The sequence below is a fragment of the Schistocerca serialis genome, chromosome 8 (genome assembly GCF_023864345.2).
Source record: "Schistocerca serialis cubense isolate TAMUIC-IGC-003099 chromosome 8, iqSchSeri2.2, whole genome shotgun sequence".
Classification (NCBI taxonomy): Eukaryota; Metazoa; Arthropoda; class Insecta; order Orthoptera; family Acrididae; genus Schistocerca; species Schistocerca serialis.
Window position 1 is genome coordinate 4,250,779 of NC_064645.1, and position 15,366 is coordinate 4,266,144.

Sequence of the window (15,366 nt, forward strand, 5' to 3'; positions counted from 1 at the left end):
TCAGGGCCTCCTAATGACGATGGAGCACTCAAATTGCGTCGCGATTCGATACATCGTTCTCCAGCTGAATGGTCTCCAAGGGGATATTGCTGCCTCGGGCACCTTATGGTCCGTCTCCAGTAAGTCTAGATTTTCGAATCCAACGCAAAACTGATAGTTAATTGTAACGCTCAGGGCCTCCTAATCACGGTGGAACACTCAAATTGCGTCGAGATTCAATACATCATCCTTCAGACGACTTGTCTCCAAGGGGATATTGCTTTCTCGGGCACCTTATTGTCGTTCTCCTGTGAGTCTAGTTCATCGATTCCGACGCCAAACTGATTGTTAATTGTAACGTTCAGGGCCTCCTAATGACGATGGAACACTCAAATAGCGTCGAGATTCAATACATCGTCCTTCAGCTGACTTGTCTCCAAAGGTATATTGCTGCCTCGGGCACCTTATGATCGTTCTCCTGTGAGTCTAGATTTTCGAATCCGACGCAAAACTAATAGTTAATTGTATCGTTCAGGGCCTCCTAATGACGGTGGAGCACTCAAATTCTGTCGCGATTCAATACATCGTCCTCCACTGGACTGGTCTCCAAGGGGATGTTGCTGCCTCGGGCACCTCATGGTCCGCCTCCAGTAAGTCTAGATTTTCGAATCCGACGCTAAACTGATAGTTAATTGTATCGCTCAGGGCCTCCTAATGACGATGGAACACTCAAATTGCGTCGCGATCCAATACATCGTCCTTCTGCGGACTTGACTTCAAGGGTCTTTTGCTGCCTCGAGCACCTTATGATCGTTCTCCTGTGAGTCTAGATTTTCGAATCCCAGGCAAAACTGATAGTTAGTTGTAACGGTCAGGGCCTGCTAATGACGATTTAGCACTCAAATTGCGTCGCGATTCAATACATCGTCCTCCAGCGGACTGATCTCCAAGGGAATATTGCTGCCTCGAGCACCTTATGGTCCGTCTCCAGTAAGTCTAGATTTTCGAATCCGACGCAAAACTGATAATTAATAGTAACGTTTAGGACCACCTAATGACCATGGAACTTTCAAATTGCGTCGAGATTCAATACATCGGCCTCCAGCCGACTTGTCTCTTGCCTCGGGCACTATGTGGTCATTCTCCTGTGAGTCTAGATTTTCTAATCCGACGCAAAACTGATTGTTAATTGTAACGTTCAAGGGCTCCTAATGACGATGGAGCACTCAAATTGCGTCGCGATTCGATACAACGTCCACCAGCGAACTGGTCTCCAAGGGGATGTTGCTGCCTCGGGCACCTTATGGTCCGTCTCCAGTAAGTCTAGATTTTCGAATCCGACGAAAAACTGATAGTTAGTTGTATCGCTCAGGGCCTCCTAATGACGATGGAACACTCAAATTGCGTCGAGATCCAATACATCGTCCTTCTGCCGACTTGACTTCAAGGGTCTTTTGTTGCCTCGAGCACCTTATGATCGTTCTCCTGTGACTCTAGATTTTCGAATCCGACGCAAAACTGATAGTTAATTGTAACGTTCAGGGCCTCCTAATGACGATTTAGCACTCAAATTGCGTCGCGATTCAATACATCGTCCTCCAGCGGACTGGTCTCCGAGGGAATATTGCTGCCTCGGGCACCCTATGGTCCGTCTCCAGTAAGTCTAGATTTCCGAATCCGACGCAAAACTGATAGTTAATTGTAACGTTCAGGGCCTCCTAATGACGATGAACACTCAAATTGCGACGAGATCCAATACATCGTCATTCAGCCGACTTGTCTCCAAGGGTCTATTGCTGCCTCGGGCACCTTATGATCGTTCTCCTGTGAGTCTAGATTTTCGAACCCGACGCAAAACTGTTAGTTAATAGTAACGTTCAGGGCCACCTAATGACCATGGAACATTCAAATAGCGTCGAGATCCAATACATCGTCCTTCAGCCGACTTGTCTCCAAGGGTCTATTGCCGCCTCGGGCACCTTATGGTCGTTCTCCTGTGAGTCTAGATTTTCTTTACCGACGCAAAACTGATTATTAATTGTAATGTTCAGGGCCTCCTGATGACGATGGAACGCTGAAATTGCGTCGAGATTCAATACATCGTTCTCAAGCCGACTTGTCTCCAAGGTTCTATTGCAGCCTCGGGCACCTTATGATCGTTCTCCTGTGAGTCTAGATTTTCTAATCCGACGCAAAACTGATTGTTAATTGTAACGTTCAGGGGAATGACGATGGAACACTCAAATTGCGTCGAGATTCAATACATCGTCCTTCAGCCGACTTGTCTCCAAGGGTCTATTGCTTCCTCGGGCACGTTATGGTCATTCTCCTGTGAGTCTAGATTTTCGAATCCGACGCATAACTGATAGTTTATTGTAACGTTGAGCGCCTCCTAGTTACGATGGAATACACAAATTGCGTCGCGATTCAATACATCGTCCTCCAGCGGACTGGTCTCCAAGGGAATATTGCTGCCTCGGGCACCTTATGGTCCGTCTCCAGTAAGTCTAGATTTTCGAATCCGACGCAAAACTGATAGTTAATTGTAACGTTCAGGGTCTCCTAATGACGATGAACACTCTAATTGCGTCGAGATTCAATACATCGTCCTTCAGCCGACTTGTCTCCACGGGTCTATTGCTGCCTCGGGCACCTTATCGTCGGTCTCCTGTGATTCTAGATTTTCGAATCCGACGCAGAACTGATAGTTAATTGTAGCCTTCAGGGCCTCCTAATGACGATGAAACACTCAAATTGCGTCGAGATTCAATACATCGTTCTCCAGCCGACTTGTCTCCAAGGGTTCATTGCAGCCTCTGGCACCTTATGATCGTTCTCCTGTGAGTCCAGATTTTCGAATCCGACGCAAAACTGATAGTTAATAGTAACGTTAAGGGCCACCAAATGACCATGGAACATTCAAATTGCGTCGAGATTCAATACATCGGCCTCCAGCCGACTTGTGTCCAAGGGTCTATTGCATCCTCGGGCACCTTATGGTGTGAGTCTAGATTTTCTAATCCGACGCAAAACTGATTGTTAATTGTACCGTTCAGGGCCTCCTAATGACGATGGAGCACTCAAATTGCGTTGCGATTCAATACATCGTCCTCCAGCGGACTGGACTCCAAGGGGATATTGCTGCCTCGGGCACCTCCAGTAAGTCTAGATATTCGAATCCGACGCAAAACTAATAGTTAATTTAACGTTCAGGTCCACCTAATGACGATGGCGCACTCAAATTGCGTCGAGATTCAATACATCGTCCTTCAGCCGACTTGTCTCCAAGGGTATATTGCTGACTCGGGCACCTTATGATCGTTCTCCTGTGAGTCTAGATTTTCGAACCCGACGCAAAACTGATAGTTAATTGTAACGTTCAGGGCCTCCTAATGACGATGGAGCACTCAAATTGCGTCGCGATTCGATACATCGGTCTCCAGCTGAATGGTCTCCAAGGGGATATTGCTGCCTCGGGCACCTTATGGTCCGTCTCCAGTAAGTCTAGATTTTCGAATCCAACGTAAAACTGATAGTTAATTGTAACGCTCAGGGCCTCCTGATGACGATGGAACACTCAAATTGCGTCGAGATTCAATACATCGTCCTTCAGAAGACTTGTCTCCAAGGGGATATTGCTTTCTCGGGCACCTTATTGTCGTTCTCCTGTGAGTCTAGTTCATCGATTCCGACGCAAAACTGTTTGTTAATTGTAACGTTCAGGGCCTCCTAATGACGATGGAACACTCAAATTGCGTCGAGATCCAATACATCGTCCTTCAGCTGACTTGTCTCCAAAGGTATATTGCTGCCTCGGGCACCTTATGATCGTTCTCCTGTGAGTCTAGATTTTCGAACCCGGCGCAAAACTGTTAGTTAATAATAACGTTCAGGGCCACCTAATGACCATGGAACATTCAAATTGCGTCGAGATTCAATACATCGGCCTCCAGCCGACTTGTCTCTTGCCTCGGGCACCATGTTGTCGTTCTGCTGTGAGTCTAGATTTTCTAATCCGACGCAAAACTGATTGTTAATTGTAACGTTCAGCGCCTCCTAATGACGATGGAACACTCGAAATTCGTCGAGATTCAATACATCGTCCTTCAGACGACTTGTCTCCAAGGGTCTATTGCAGCCTCCGGCACCTTATGGTCGTTCTCCTGTGAATCTAGATTTTCTTTACCGACGCAAAACTGATTATTAATTGTAATGTTCAGGGCCTCCTAATGACGATAGAACACTCAAATTGCGTCGAGATTCAATACATCGTTCTCCAGCCGACTTGACTCCAAGGATCTATTGCAGCCTCGGGCACCTTATGATCGTTCTCCTGTGAGTCTAGATTTTCTAATCCGACGCAAAACTGATTGTTAATTATAACGTTCAGGGTAATGACGATGGAACACCCAAATTGTGTCGAGATTCAATACATCTTCCTTCAGCCGACTTCTCTCCAAGGGTCTATTGCTTCCTCGGGCTTCTTATGGTCATTCTCCTGTGAGTCTAGATTTTCGAATCCGACGCATAACTGACAGTTAATTGTAACGTTGAGCGCCTCCTAGTTACGATGGAACACACAAATTGCGTCGCGATTCAATACATCGTCCTCCAGCGGACTGGTCTCCAAGGGAATATTGCTTCCTCGGGCACCTTATGATCGTTCTCCTATGAGTCTAGATTCTCGAACCCGACGCAAAACTGTTAGTTAATAGTATCGTTCAGGGCCACCTAATGACCATGGAAAATTCAAATTGCGTCGAGATTCAATACATCGGCCTCCAGCCGACTTGTCTCTTGCCTCGGAAACAATGTGGTCGTTCTCCTGTGAGTCTAGATTTTCTAATCCGACGCTAAACTGATTGTTAATTGTAACATTCAGGGCCTCCTAATGACGATGGAGCACTCAAATTGCGTCTCGATTCGATACAACGTCCTCCAGCGGACTGGTCTCCAAGGGGATATTGCTGCCTCGGGCACCTTATGGTCCGTCTCCAGTAAGTCTAGATTTTCGAATCCGACGCAAAACTGATTGTTAATTGTAACGTCCAGGGCCACCTAATGACGATGGAACACTCAAATTGCGTCGAGATTCAATACATCGTTCTCCAGCCGACTTGTCTCCAAGGGTCTATTGCAGCCTCTGGCACCTTATGATCGTTCTCCTGTGAGTCCAGATTTTCGAATCCGACGCAAAACTGATAGTTAATAGTAACGTTAAGAGCCACCAAATGACCATGGAACATTCAAATTGCGTCGAGATTCAATACATCGGCCTCCAGCCGACTTGTCTCCAAGGGTCTACTGCTGCCTCGGGCACCATGTGGTCGTTCTCCTGTGAGTCTAGATTTTCTAATCCGACGCAAAACTGATTGTTAATTGTAACGTTCAGGGCCTCCTAATGACGATGGAACACTCAAATTTCGACGAGATTCAATACATCGTCCTTCAGCCGACTTGTGTCCAAGGGTCTATTGCAGCCTCGGGCACCTTATGGTCGTTCTCCTGTGAGTCTAGATTTTCTAATCCGACGCAAAACTGTTAATTGTAACGTTCAGGGCCTCCTAATGACGATGGAACACTCAAATTGCGTCGCGATCCAATACATCGTTCTCCAGCTGACTTGTCTCCAAGGGTCTATTGCTGCCTGGGGCACCTTAAGATCGTTCTCCTGTGGGTCTAGATTTTCGAATCCAACGCAAAACTGATAGTTAACTGTAACGTTCAGGGCCTCCTAATGACGATGGAGCACTCAAATTGCGTTGCGATTCAATACATCGTCCTCCAGCGGACTGGACTCCAAGGGGATATTGCTGCCTCGGGCACCTCCAGTAAGTCTAGATATTCGAATCCGCCGCAAAACTAATAGTTAATTTAACGTTCAGGTCCACCTAATGACGATGGCGCACTCAAATTGCGTCGAGATTCAATACATCGTCCTTCAGCCGACTTGTCTCCAAGGGTATATTGCTGACTCGGGCACCTTATGATCGTTCTCCTGTGAGTCTAGATTTTCGAACCCGACGCAAAACTGATAGTTAATTGTAACGTTCAGGGCCTCCTAATGACGATGGAGCACTCAAATTGCGTCGCGATTCGATACATCGGTCTCCAGCTGAATGGTCTCCAAGGGGATATTGCTGCCTCGGGCACCTTATGGTCCGTCTCCAGTAAGTCTAGATTTTCGAATCCAACGTAAAACTGATAGTTAATTGTAACGCTCAGGGCCTCCTGATGACGATGGAACACTCAAATTGCGTCGAGATTCAATACATCGTCCTTGAGAAGACTTGTCTCCAAGGGGATATTGCTTTCTCGGGCACCTTATTGTCGTTCTCCTGTGAGTCTAGTTCATCGATTCCGACGCAAAACTGTTTGTTAATTGTAACGTTCAGGGCCTCCTAATGACGATGGAACACTCAAATTGCGTCGAGATCCAATACATCGTCCTTCAGCTGACTTGTCTCCAAAGGTATATTGCTGCCTCGGGCACCTTATGATCGTTCTCCTGTGAGTCTAGATTTTCGAACCCGGCGCAAAACTGTTAGTTAATAATAACGTTCAGGGCCACCTAATGACAATGGAACATTCAAATTGCGTCGAGATTCAATACATCGGCCTCCAGCCGACTTGTCTCTTGCCTCGGGCACCATGTTGTCGTTCTGCTGTGAGTCTAGATTTTCTAATCCGACGCAAAACTGATTGTTAATTGTAACGTTCAGCGCCTCCTAATGACGATGGAACACTCGAAATTCGTCGAGATTCAATACATCGTCCTTCAGACGACTTGTCTCCAAGGGTCTATTGCAGCCTCCGGCACCTTATGGTCGTTCTCCTGTGAATCTAGATTTTCTTTACCGACGCAAAACTGATTATTAATTGTAATGTTCAGGGCCTCCTAATGACGATAGAACACTCAAATTGCGTCGAGATTCAATACATCGTTCTCCAGCCGACTTGACTCCAAGGATCTATTGCAGCCTCGGGCACCTTATGATCGTTCTCCTGTGAGTCTAGATTTTCTAATCCGACGCAAAACTGATTGTTAATTATAACGTTCAGGGTAATGACGATGGAACACCCAAATTGTGTCGAGATTCAATACATCTTCCTTCAGCCGACTTCTCTCCAAGGGTCTATTGCTTCCTCGGGCTTCTTATGGTCATTCTCCTGTGAGTCTAGATTTTCGAATCCGACGCATAACTGACAGTTAATTGTAACGTTGAGCGCCTCCTAGTTACGATGGAACACACAAATTGCGTCGCGATTCAATACATCGTCCTCCAGCGGACTGGTCTCCAAGGGAATATTGCTTCCTCGGGCACCTTATGATCGTTCTCCTATGAGTCTAGATTCTCGAACCCGACGCAAAACTGTTAGTTAATAGTATCGTTCAGGGCCACCTAATGACCATGGAAAATTCAAATTGCGTCGAGATTCAATACATCGGCCTCCAGCCGACTTGTCTCTTGCCTCGGAAACAATGTGGTCGTTCTCCTGTGAGTCTAGATTTTCTAATCCGACGCTAAACTGATTGTTAATTGTAACATTCAGGGCCTCCTAATGACGATGGAGCACTCAAATTGCGTCTCGATTCGATACAACGTCCTCCAGCGGACTGGTCTCCAAGGGGATATTGCTGCCTCGGGCACCTTATGGTCCGTCTCCAGTAAGTCTAGATTTTCGAATCCGACGCAAAACTGATTGTTAATTGTAACGTCCAGGGCCACCTAATGACGATGGAACACTCAAATTGCGTCGAGATTCAATACATCGTTCTCCAGCCGACTTGTCTCCAAGGGTCTATTGCAGCCTCTGGCACCTTATGATCGTTCTCCTGTGAGTCCAGATTTTCGAATCCGACGCAAAACTGATAGTTAATAGTAACGTTAAGAGCCACCAAATGACCATGGAACATTCAAATTGCGTCGAGATTCAATACATCGGCCTCCAGCCGACTTGTCTCCAAGGGTCTACTGCTGCCTCGGGCACCATGTGGTCGTTCTCCTGTGAGTCTAGATTTTCTAATCCGACGCAAAACTGATTGTTAATTGTAACGTTCAGGGCCTCCTAATGACGATGGAACACTCAAATTTCGACGAGATTCAATACATCGTCCTTCAGCCGACTTGTGTCCAAGGGTCTATTGCAGCCTCGGGCACCTTATGGTCGTTCTCCTGTGAGTCTAGATTTTCTAATCCGACGCAAAACTGTTAATTGTAACGTTCAGGGCCTCCTAATGACGATGGAACACTCAAATTGCGTCGCGATCCAATACATCGTTCTCCAGCTGACTTCTCTCCAAGGGTCTATTGCTGCCTGGGGCACCTTAAGATCGTTCTCCTGTGGGTCTAGATTTTCGAATCCAACGCAAAACTGATAGTTAACTGTAACGTTCAGGGCCTCCTAATGACGATGGAGCACTCAAATTGCGTTGCGATTCAATACATCGTCCTCCAGCGGACTGGACTCCAAGGGGATATTGCTGCCTCGGGCACCTCCAGAAAGTCTAGATATTCGAATCCGACGCAAAACTAATAGTTAACTTAACTTTCAGGTCCTCCTAATGACGATGGCGCACTCAAATTGCGTTTAGATTCAATACATTGTACTTCAGACGACTTGTCTCCAAGGGTATATTGCTGACTCGGGCACCCTATGATCGTTCTCCTGTGAGTCTAGATTTTTGAAGCCGACGCAAAACTGATAGTTAATTGTAACGTTCAGGGCCCCTTAAGACCAATTTGAGTGCTCCATCGAGCACTCAAATTGCGTCGCGATTCGATACATCGGTCTCCAGCTGAATGGTCTCCAAGGTGATATTGCTGCCTCGGGCACCTTATGGTCCGTCTCCAGTAAGTCTAGATTTTCGAATCCAACGCAAAACTGATAGTTAATTGTAACGCTCAGGGCCTCCTAATGACGATGGAACACTCAAATTGCGTCGAGATTCAATACATCGTCCTTCAGACGACTTGTCTCCAAGGGGATATTGCTTTCTCGGGCACCTTATTGTCGTTCTCCTGTGAGTCTAGTTCATCGATTCCAACGCAAAACTGACTGATAATTGTAATGTTCAGGGCCTCCTAATGACGATGGAACACTCAAATTGCGTCGAGATTCAATACATCGTCCTTCAGCTGACTTGTCTCCAAAGGTATATTGCTGCCTGGGGCACCTTATGATCGTTCTCCTGTGGGTCTACATTTTCGAATCCAACGCAAAACTGATAGTTAATTGTAACGTTCAGGGCCTCCTAATGACGATGGAGCACTCAAATTGCGTTGCGATTCAATACATCGTCCTCCACTGGACTGGTCTCCAAGGGGATGTTGCTGCCTCGGGTACCTTATGGTCCGTCTCCAGTAAGTCTAGGTTTTCTAATCCGACGCAAAACTGATAGTTAATTGTAACGTTCAGGGCCTCCTAATGACGATGGAACACTCAAATTGCGTCGAGAACCAATACATCGTCCTTCAGCCGACTTGTCTCCAAGGGTCTATTGCAGCCTCGGGCACCTTATGGTCGTTCTCCTGTGAGTCTAGATTTTCTTTACCGACGCAAAACTGATTATTAATTGTAATGTTCAGGGCCTCCTAATGACGATGGAACACTCAAATTGCGTCGAGATTCAATACATCGTTCTCCAGCCGACTTGTCTCCAAGGGTCTATTGCAGCCTCGGGCACCTTATGGTCGTTCTCCTGTGAGTGTAGATTTTCGAACCCGAAGCAAATCTGATAGTTAATTGTAACGTTCAGGGCCTCCTAATGACGATGGAGCACTCAAATTGCGTCGCGATTCGATACATCGGACTCCAGCTGAATGGTCTCCAAGGGGATATTGCTGCCTCGGGCACCTCATGGTCCGTCTCCAGTAAGTCTAGATTTTCGAATCCAACGCAAAACTGATAGTTAATTGTAACGCTCAGGGCCTCCTAATGACGATGGAACACTCAAATTGCGTCGAGATTCAATACATCGTCCTTCAGACGACTTGTCTCCAAGGGGATATTGCTTTCTCGGGCACCTTATTGTCGTTCTCCTGTCAGTCTAGTTCATCGATTCCGACGCAAAACTGATTGTTAATTGTAACGTTCAGGGCCTCCTAATGACGATGGAACACTCAAATTGCGTCGAGATTCAATGCATCGATCTCCTGCCGACTTGTCTCCAAGGGACTATTGCAGCCTCGGGCACCTTATGATCGTTCTCCTGTGAGTCTAGATTTTCTAATCCGACGCAAAACTGATTGTTAATTGTAACGTTCAGGGTAATGACGATGTAACACCCAAATTGCGTCGAGATTCAATACATCGTCCTTCAGCCGACTGGTCTCCAAGGGAATATTGCTGCCTCGGGCACCTTATGATCGTTCTCCTGTGAGTCTAGATTTTCTAATCCGACGCAAAACTGATTGTTAATTGTAACGTTCAGGGCCTCCTAATGACGATGGAGCACTCAAATTGCGTTGCGATTCAATACATCGTCCTCCAGCGGACTGGACTCCAAGGGGATATTGCTGCCTCGGGCACCTCCAGTAAGTCTAGATATTCGAATCCGACGCAAAACTAATAGTTAATTTAACGTTCAGGTCCACCTAATGACGATGGCGCACTCAAATTGCGTCGAGATTCAATACATCGTCCTTCAGCCGACTTGTCTCCAAGGGTATATTGCTGACTCGGGCACCTTATGATCGTTCTCCTGTGAGTCTAGATTTTCGAACCCGACGCAAAACTGATAGTTAATTGTAACGTTCAGGGCCTCCTAATGACGATGGAGCACTCAAATTGCGTCGCGATTCGATACATCGGTCTCCAGCTGAATGGTCTCCAAGGGGATATTGCTGCCTCGGGCACCTTATGGTCCGTCTCCAGTAAGTCTAGATTTTCGAATCCAACGTAAAACTGATAGTTAATTGTAACGCTCAGGGCCTCCTGATGACGATGGAACACTCAAATTGCGTCGAGATTCAATACATCGTCCTTCAGAAGACTTGTCTCCAAGGGGATATTGCTTTCTCGGGCACCTTATTGTCGTTCTCCTGTGAGTCTAGTTCATCGATTCCGACGCAAAACTGTTTGTTAATTGTAACGTTCAGGGCCTCCTAATGACGATGGAACACTCAAATTGCGTCGAGATCCAATACATCGTCCTTCAGCTGACTTGTCTCCAAAGGTATATTGCTGCCTCGGGCACCTTATGATCGTTCTCCTGTGAGTCTAGATTTTCGAACCCGGCGCAAAACTGTTAGTTAATAATAACGTTCAGGGCCACCTAATGACCATGGAACATTCAAATTGCGTCGAGATTCAATACATCGGCCTCCAGCCGACTTGTCTCTTGCCTCGGGCACCATGTTGTCGTTCTGCTGTGAGTCTAGATTTTCTAATCCGACGCAAAACTGATTGTTAATTGTAACGTTCAGCGCCTCCTAATGACGATGGAACACTCGAAATTCGTCGAGATTCAATACATCGTCCTTCAGACGACTTGTCTCCAAGGGTCTATTGCAGCCTCCGGCACCTTATGGTCGTTCTCCTGTGAATCTAGATTTTCTTTACCGACGCAAAACTGATTATTAATTGTAATGTTCAGGGCCTCCTAATGACGATAGAACACTCAAATTGCGTCGAGATTCAATACATCGTGCTCCAGCCGACTTGACTCCAAGGATCTATTGCAGCCTCGGGCACCTTATGATCGTTCTCCTGTGAGTCTAGATTTTCTAATCCGACGCAAAACTGATTGTTAATTATAACGTTCAGGGTAATGACGATGGAACACCCAAATTGTGTCGAGATTCAATACATCTTCCTTCAGCCGACTTCTCTCCAAGGGTCTATTGCTTCCTCGGGCTTCTTATGGTCATTCTCCTGTGAGTCTAGATTTTCGAACCCGACGCAAAACTGTTAGTTAATAGTATCGTTCAGGGCCACCTAATGTCCATGGAAAATTCAAATTGCGTCGAGATTCAATACATCGGCCTCCAGCCGACTTGTCTCTTGCCTCGGAAACCATGTGGTCGTTCTCCTGTGAGTCTAGATTTTCTAATCCGACGCTAAACTGATTGTTAATTGTAACATTCAGGGCCTCCTAATGACGATGGAGCACTCAAATTGCGTCTCGATTCGATACAACGTCCTCCAGCGGACTGGTCTCCAAGGGGATATTGCTGCCTCGGGCACCTTATGGTCCGTCTCCAGTAAGTCTAAATTTTCGAATCCGACGCAAAACTGATTGTTAATTGTAACGTCCAGGGCCACCTAATGACGATGGAACACTCAAATTGCGTCGAGATTCAATACATCGTTCTCCAGCCGACTTGTCTCCAAGGGTCTATTGCAGCCTCTGGCACCTTATGATCGTTCTCCTGTGAGTCCAGATTTTCGAATCCGACGCAAAACTGATAGTTAATAGTAACGTTAAGAGCCACCAAATGACCATGGAACATTCAAATTGCGTCGAGATTCAATACATCGGCCTCCAGCCGACTTGTCTCCAAGGGTCTACTGCTGCCTCGGGCACCATGTGGTCGTTCTCCTGTGAGTCTAGATTTTCTAATCCGACGCAAAACTGATTGTTAATTGTAACGTTCAGGGCCTCCTAATGACGATGGAACACTCAAATTTCGACGAGATTCAATACATCGTCCTTCAGCCGACTTGTGTCCAAGGGTCTATTGCAGCCTCGGGCACCTTATGGTCGTTCTCCTGTGAGTCTAGATTTTCTAATCCGACGCAAAACTGTTAATTGTAACGTTCAGGGCCTCCTAATGACGATGGAACACTCAAATTGCGTCGCGATCCAATACATCGTTCTCCAGCTGACTTGTCTCCAAGGGTCTATTGCTGCCTGGGGCACCTTATGATCGTTCTCCTGTGGGTCTAGATTTTCGAATCCAACGCAAAACTGATAGTTAACTGTAACGTTCAGGGCCTCCTAATGACGATGGAGCACTCAAATTGCGTTGCGATTCAATACATCGTCCTCCAGCGGACTGGACTCCAAGGGGATATTGCTGCCTCGGGCACCTCCAGAAAGTCTAGATATTCGAATCCGACGCAAAACTAATAGTTAACTTAACTTTCAGGTCCTCCTAATGACGATGGCGCACTCAAATTGCGTTTAGATTCAATACATTGTACTTCAGACGACTTGTCTCCAAGGGTATATTGCTGACTCGGGCACCTTATGATCGTTCTCCTGTGAGTCTAGATTTTTGAAGCCGACGCAAAACTGATAGTTAATTGTAACGTTCAGGGCCCCTTAAGACCAATTTGAGTGCTCCATCGAGCACTCAAATTGCGTCGCGATTCGATACATCGGTCTCCAGCTGAATGGTCTCCAAGGTGATATTGCTGCCTCGGGCACCTTATGGTCCGTCTCCAGTAAGTCTAGATTTTCGAATCCAACGCAAAACTGATAGTTAATTGTAACGCTCAGGGCCTCCTAATGACGATGGAACACTCAAATTGCGTCGAGATTCAATACATCGTCCTTCAGACGACTTGTCTCCAACTGGATATTGCTTTCTCGGGCACCTTATTGTCGTTCTCCTGTGAGTCTAGTTCATCGATTCCAACGCAAAACTGACTGATAATTGTAATGTTCAGGGCCTCCTAATGACGATGGAACACTCAAATTGCGTCGAGATTCAATACATCGTCCTACAGCTGACTTGTCTCCAAAGGTATATTGCTGCCTGGGGCACCTTATGATCGTTCTCCTGTGGGTCTACATTTTCGAATCCAACGCAAAACTGATAGTTAATTGTAACGTTCAGGGCCTCCTAATGACGATGGAGCACTCAAATTGCGTTGCGATTCAATACATCGTCCACCAGCGGACTGGACTCCAAGGGGATATTGCTGCCTCGGGCACCTCCAGTAAGTCTAGATATACGAATACGACGCAAAACTAATAGTTAATTTAACGTTCAGGTCCTCCTAATGACGATGGCGCACTCAAATTGCGTTTAGATTCAATACATTGTACTTCAGCCGACTTGTCTCCAAGGGTATATTGCTGACTCGGGCACCTTATGATCGTTCTCGTGTGAGTCTAGATTTTCGAATCCGACGCAAAACTAATAGTTAATTGTAACGTTCAGGGCCTCCTAATGACGGTGGAGCACTAATATTGCGTCGCGATTCAATACATCGTCCTCCACTGGACTGGTCTCCAAGGGGATGTTGCTGCCTCGGGTACCTTATGGTCCGTCTCCAGTAAGTCTAGGTTTTCTAATCCGACGCAAAACTGATAGTTAATTGTAACGTTCAGGGCCTCCTAATGACGATGGAACACTCAAATTGCGTCGAGATTCAATACATCGTTCTCCAGCCGACTTGTCTCCAAGGGTCTATTGCAGCCTCGGGCACCTTATGGTCGTTCTCCTGTGAGTGTAGATTTTCGAACCCGAAGCAAAACTGATAGTTAATTGTAACGTTCAGGGCCTCCTAATGACGATGGAGCACTCAAATTGCGTCGCGATTCGATACATCGGACTCCAGCTGAATGGTCTCCAAGGGGATATTGCTGCCTCGGGCACCTTATGGTCCGTCTCCAGTAAGTCTACATTTTCGAATCCAACGCAAAACTGATAGTTAATTGTAACGCTCAGGGCCTCCTAATGACGATGGAACACTCAAATTGCGTCGAGATTCAATACATCGTCCTTCAGACGACTTGTCTCCAAGGGGATATTGCTTTCTCGGGCACCTTATTGTCGTTCTCCTGTCAGTCTAGTTCATCGATTCCGACGCAAAACTGATTGTTAATTGTAACGTTCAGGGCCTCCTAATGACGATGGAACACTCAAATTGCGTCGAGATTCAATGCATCGATCTCCTGCCGACTTGTCTCCAAGGGACTATTGCAGCCTCGGGCACCTTATGATCGTTCTCCTGTGAGTCTAGATTTTCTAATCCGACGCAAAACTGATTGTTAATTGTAACGTTCAGGGTAATGACGATGTAACACCCAAATTGCGTCGTGATTCAATACATCGTCCTTCAGCCGACTGGTCTCCAAGGGAATATTGCTGCCTCGGGCACCTTATGATCGTTCTCCTGTGAGTCTAGATTTTCGAACCTGACGCAAAACCGTTAGTTAATAGAAACGTTCAGGGCCACCTAATGACCATGGAACATTCAAATTGCGTCGAGATTCAATACATCGGCCTCCAGCCGACTTGTCTCTTGCCTCGGGAACCATGTGGTCGTTCTGCTGTGAGTCTAGATTTTCTAATCCGACGCAAAACTGATTGTTAATTGCAACGTTCAGGGCCTCCTAATGACTATGTAACACTCAAATTGCGTCGAGATTCAATACATCGTTCTCCAGCCGACTTGTCTCCAAGGGTCTATTGCAGCCTCTGGCACCTT